Source organism: Hydra viridissima, unplaced genomic scaffold, assembly GCF_058129835.1.
Source record: "Hydra viridissima isolate aposymbiotic clone 2 unplaced genomic scaffold, HvirCarnegie_v1 scaffold_10, whole genome shotgun sequence".
Taxonomy (NCBI): domain Eukaryota; kingdom Metazoa; phylum Cnidaria; class Hydrozoa; order Anthoathecata; family Hydridae; genus Hydra; species Hydra viridissima.
In genome coordinates, this window is record NW_028324309.1 from 10,911,326 (window position 1) to 10,917,500 (window position 6,175).

The window sequence follows — 6,175 nt, forward strand, 5'->3', positions numbered from 1 at the left end:
TATGATACATCGCTGAAAAGGTCGGAAAAAGACCTATATAAAACAACTGATGTTTGTTTGTAATGTTTAAAACAAAAGTATTATGAAGCATATTTGGTAGTAAAAAAGCAACAAATTTGTTAACTTGTTTTCATTTAACTCTTCAAATTAATCTGAAATAGCTCTAGATTTGTAAGATTGATTTTCTCAGACGTAATGTTATGTCAAAATATCTCAGACGTAATGTTATGTCAAAATATGTCGATAGAAAATATTTCGGACATACTTTATGTCGGCAGAAAATGTCTCAGACGTTAAATTATGTCAAAATATGTAGATAGGAAGTATTTCGGAAAATAATTCAGACATGTTTGACAGATAACAACCCTGGATAAAGCTTTCTCAGTTTGATGGACGCAGGTTTTACGATGGCGAATACTAAAAAATTTTATTTATCAATAGGTTTTGTTCAAACATACCAAGCCCAGTTGTAAAATTCACTTAAATAAAATCGTTTTAGAAAGAAAAATGAATTTACGTTATTTACTTGGTATGAGAGTATGCATTCCGGCCATATTTGCATATCATTACATGTAGCTAATACTTAGTTAAGTAAACTAATTTGTGTACCTAAATATTGGACTTCATAGCGCCGTTAAAAATTGTAAACAGAGTATTATGATATATTTCACTTTTTGATTTATACTGAGACGATAAGACTGTTTAAAGTTCTCTTTTAGATTTGTGCGTAAATCCGTTTTTTAAATCTTTAAATGTTGGCGGTCTAGCGGTAAAATGCACACAATTTTTAAAGCACAATCCTATCTTTCAAGGTTTTTGGCACTTAAGAGCTAAGAATGCGGTGCACAGTGGGAAAGTCCCATACAGCTACGCGGACAAAAATCAAAAGTTTGTTTAATCAGCAAGTTTTCGATATTTTTCGAAAGCGTAAATGTTAACATTTTCTCAGCAAAAAATAGAACTTTTTAACTAGTTGAGTTCCTCAAAAATTTAGTACCAAATTTTGAAATTGCTTAGAAATTGGACAATAAAGACCCTAAAATCGATAACTCGAGATTGGCTTAACTGATTTTGACAATCGACCCCCCTTTGGTGGAAAGGTATTAACAAGTACTTTCTAAAAAAAAAATATTTTTGCCATTTCCTTTTCTACGTCTGCTTTTGTTCTAAGAACCACTACCTCACATTGTTTAATAAACTCCAAAATGATTGGTCTGAAAAAACCCCACACTTTGAGGTATTAAGTTTGTTCAGAAAATTTTGCTGCTGTTATCGTATGCTGCTAATTGTAGCGGTTTTGTTGTTGTAGCCGATAAGTCGGAACCCTATTTATCTTTTTGTGAAAACTTCTGATTGTATTGTGATTACTGGAATTTCCATTTTTTTCCCAACTGCTAATCAACACTAAATTTTTACACTCCTTGTTTTCAGCATCCAAGTGTTCCTTAATTTCTGCACTTTTCATGGCAACAGGGTTGTAGTTTTTTTAACAATTTTTAGAATAATTCTTTTGAATTTTCTTTGTTTTTGATAAAATATGGTAAAACTTTTACCAAAATAAAGTCTCTTTCTTTATAAGCTTTTCTACTCTATGGGTGTGCAGCAAACCTTTACCCACCGATTCATATTTAAGGTCATTTTCTTCCTCGTTTTTTCTTGCATTCCGTCTCTTGCTGCCATTATGTAAGTATTTAAAATATTTTTTTTGGCCGTCCATGCTTCGTAGACATTGATGTCTCCGCTGATATCGATTTTTGTTATTCGTTGAAATCATAGAAGAGTTTTGTGTTTAAAGATTTCATTTTTTATGTATATATGTACATACTTGAATGTGTGTATGCATGTTTGTATGTATGCATGCATACATGCATACATGCATACACGCTTGAATGCGTGTATGCATGTTTGTATGTATGCATGCATGCATACATGCATACATGCATACATACATACATACATACATACATACATACATACATACATACATACATACATACATACATACATACATACATACATACATACATACATACATACATACATACATACATACATACATACATACATACATACTTACATACATACATACATACATACATACATACATACATACATACATACATACATACATACACATACATACACATACATACACATACATACATACATACATACATACATACATACATACATACATACATACATACATACATACATACATACATACATACATACATACATACATACATACATACATACATACATACATACATACATACATACATACATACATACAAACATGCATACACGCATTCAAGCAAACATACATACATTCATACGTACATGCATTTATACATGCATACATACATACATGCATACATACATGCATACATACATGCATACATACATGCATACATAAATGCATACATACATGCATACATATATGCATACATACATGCATACATACATGCATACATACATGCATACATACATGCATACATACATGCATACATGTATATAAGCATACACGCATTCAAGCATACACGCATTCAAGCATACACGCATTCAAACACGCATACATGCTTGCATGCATGTTTGCATGTATGCTTGTATGCATGTATGCATGCATGCATGCATGCATGCACGCATGCATGCATGCATGCATACATGCATACATGCATACATGTATACAAGTGTACACGCATTCAAGCATACACTTATACATTCGTACATGCATGCATACATGCATTCATACATGCATGCATGGATGCATGCATACATGCATGCATACATGCATGCATACATGCATGCATACATGCATGCATACATGCATGCATACATGCATGCATACATGCATGCATACATGCATGCATACATGCATGCATACATGCATGCATACATGCATGCATACATGCATGCATACATGCATGCATACATGCATGCATACATGCATGCATACATGCATGCATACATGCATGCATACATGCATGCATACATGCATGCATACATGCATGCATACATGCATGCATACATGCATGCATACATGCATGCATACATCCATACATACATGCATACATAAATGCATACATACATGCATACATATATGCATACATACATGCATACATAAATGCATACATACATGCATACATACATGCATACATGTATATAAGCATACACGCATTCAAGCATACACGCATTCAAACATGCATACATGCTTGCATGCATGTTTGCATGTATGCTTGTATGCATGTATGCATGTATGCATGTATGCATGTATGCATCAATGCATGCATTCATGCATACATGCATACATAAGTATGTATGTACGCATGTATGCATGTATGCATGTATGGCACTGATAGCTTGTGGCTTCTTTTTATACAGAGAAAATTTTAAAAAATCCATTTTTTATATACAAAAGGGTAAATAATTGACTATATGAAAATGATGAACATTCAGTTGCTTTGATTTATATTTTTAAACTTTATCAATTTTTGACATGTATAAATTGGAATAACATGCCATGCTCTTTTATGAAACATCCCAGTGGTTTTTTTTAATCAAAGCCTTTTATTTCGCTACTCTATCACAATTTTCTTTAAATTTTCCAAAGATTTAAATCTGGTGGTTATGTTGGGCAACCCAACCATCTTATATCATATATTGAAACCATCTTGGATTTAGCAGTCTTTAAGTGGTTAAGATTGTTGTGCTTTCAGTGCTTAAGATTGTTATTTTGCATTTTAAGTGAGTAAACAAAAAACCCACCTTCATCACAGTCCTAACTTTGATGAAAATCATACTCCACTTTTGCTTACGCGCGGCGATATTCGTTGACTTCATAAAATCTGTCTTATGAAAGTTTGAAAGCCGGTTCCGACCAAGCACCCCTTTTTAGATTGTGAGCATACGTTCTCATTTTAAGAAATAAGGTCCGCCACAATGGCTTTAACATTTATTTTCTTTGCGCTAAATTTATGCTTGCAAACAAAGCCAATTCAGGTAACCAGTCTGGCTTTTAACTTTGAGTCCGTTTTTCTCCCAGATATATCTAGCAATCTAGCGGGTGGCAAATAAAACTTTCAAAAAGTTAATTTGTGTAATTTAGTTTTTTGAAGTATTGATGTTAAATTTTTTTTCCTAAAAATTTGATTTAACTAAAATAAAGATTTGATTATACATTAAAGGTGAGTTGTACAAGTTTAAAAAAGATTATTTTTCTAACAAGCAAATTTGTGAACATTTTTTAGCAATAGGATACGATGGAAGGTTTGTTTTTAATCTTATTAGGATTCTAAGAGAAAGTGGTAAATCTTAAAAGCGTTTAACATATCGAACATTTAAAAAGATTCAATCATTGCCTAATCATTTGGTTGCACCCATCAATATATCAGTGCTTTTTTAAAAACGTATACTGGAATTAGATACTACGAAAATCTAAAAAGATCTTTGTTATCCAAACTACAGATAAGAGCAGCCCAACCAAAGTGTAGGAAGTTTCTTAAGAATTATCGAGAGCTCAATTTCGTTCCTGATGACGAACCTTTCTTTATGTTGTCTTATTCTTGTCAGCCTGGAGACTGACAAGATCGTCTTTACTCCGATGACAAAAAAATCACACTAAAATGATGTTAAATTTAGTTTTCAGTCGAAGTTTTAAAAAAGTTGCACCCAAGGAAGTCTCGCGTCCATTTTTTGTTGATGTCAAGTAACTTTTTTTTTCTTTCTGTAACTAGAAAATATAAATGTTTTCCTTTCTTTAAATTTTAAATGACAAATTTTTGGATAAAATTGACTTTTTTATGTAACTTAATTTATTGCCAAATTTTAGGTGCCGATCATTGCACAAGAATGAAGCATTTCTTTCTACTAACTCATTATTATTACGCAATGAGACTCTCCTGACTTTTCTTCCAATCCGACTTATTCTCTAAATTCTTCCGAATGTGTAATTATGCTTTAGGAAGACCTTACAAGAATATTTATAGTTAGTAATAATCTGATGTTTTGCATTGTTTTCTTAAGTGGTAACACATAAAGTATATATTAATATTTTTGAAAAGCAATCAGAAAAATGATTTATTTGACAACTGAGATTTAACATTAAATTTTAAAAAATTCAACTCAATACAGTTCTTAACAACAATAAAAAAATTAACACAAAAATCGCAGGAAAAAATTTCATAAAACCCAAAAATTAGGAAAAGAATTTGATCAACAATAAAGTAGCATTTGACCATAACTTAACAAAAAGAGATATGACACTCAAATTTTGATTAAATAAGTATGGCCAAAATATCACATGGTATTCATAATTAGAATTCGCAATAATGCTATAATTCATTAGCCCTGGCTGTACCTTCATTTGAACGCTTTTCAATTGAACCTTAAATGATAAATTTTTGCAAGCTCTTTGATGAAGCTTATCAAAAATATTTTTTAGGTAGACAAAATGTCTATAATCGTTTCTTTAAAGGTTAAAATTCTCTACTTAACATTAATTTAGTTTTAAAATAATAGCATTCTTATGTGAAAATAAATGCCATTAACCATTTATTGCCAACCAATCATTTTCCTTTATATCGATAAATCTAAAGAAACTCCCGTTTTCGCACTTTGTCTTTCTAGATTATTCCGCAAGTAATTTATCTCTTTCTTTAAAAATGATAGAATTCTAATGCAATTGTTAGTTTTGTGGGAAAACAAAGCCGATATTAGCGAGGTTTTAAGTTTCTAATAAGACGAGCAAATAAAGCGGAGGGTGGAGGAAAGGAATTGTAAAAAGAAACTTTATTTTAAAAATTTTGAACGTGTATAATTGCATGCAACTTGCATGCAATTAACGTTTCGATAATCTTTAATTTATGGCTGAGCTAATACCTTTTTCATCATATTTTTGAGAATTGACATAATTTCTCAAAAGAGGTTTTGTACTGTAACCCAAAAAAATATGCATTAATTACTACAAGCATGATAAGCCCTTGTACACACTAGCTTGTACTCAAATACTTTTTATAACTATCAACCTACTAACTCACTAAGTTGCGCAACACACACCAAGGAAAAATATTTTTTTACTTAAATAGAAAAATTTTTGCTAACGTTTTCCTGCACTAAAATTACTTTTAACAAGTTAAACAAGAAGCACATATTGAAAAGTTTGAGAACTCACGAG

At 31.4% G+C, this 6,175-nt stretch overlaps 4 protein-coding genes across 4 annotated transcripts in view; all 4 read right to left on the bottom strand.

The window, feature by feature from the left end:
- Positions 1-6,175, bottom strand: part of LOC145181042 (cysteine-rich protein 2-binding protein-like) — a 400,331-nt gene that overhangs the window by 183,237 nt on the left and 210,919 nt on the right. The gene's annotated exons all lie outside the window — the stretch shown is intronic.
- Positions 1-6,175, bottom strand: part of LOC145181378 (liprin-alpha-2-like) — a 391,227-nt gene that overhangs the window by 174,133 nt on the left and 210,919 nt on the right. The gene's annotated exons all lie outside the window — the stretch shown is intronic.
- Positions 1-6,175, bottom strand: part of LOC145180864 (tyrosine-protein kinase ABL1-like) — a 324,834-nt gene that overhangs the window by 107,740 nt on the left and 210,919 nt on the right. The window lies entirely within an intron of this gene.
- LOC145181231 (uncharacterized) overlaps positions 1-6,175 on the bottom strand; it is a 313,564-nt gene that overhangs the window by 96,470 nt on the left and 210,919 nt on the right. The window lies entirely within an intron of this gene.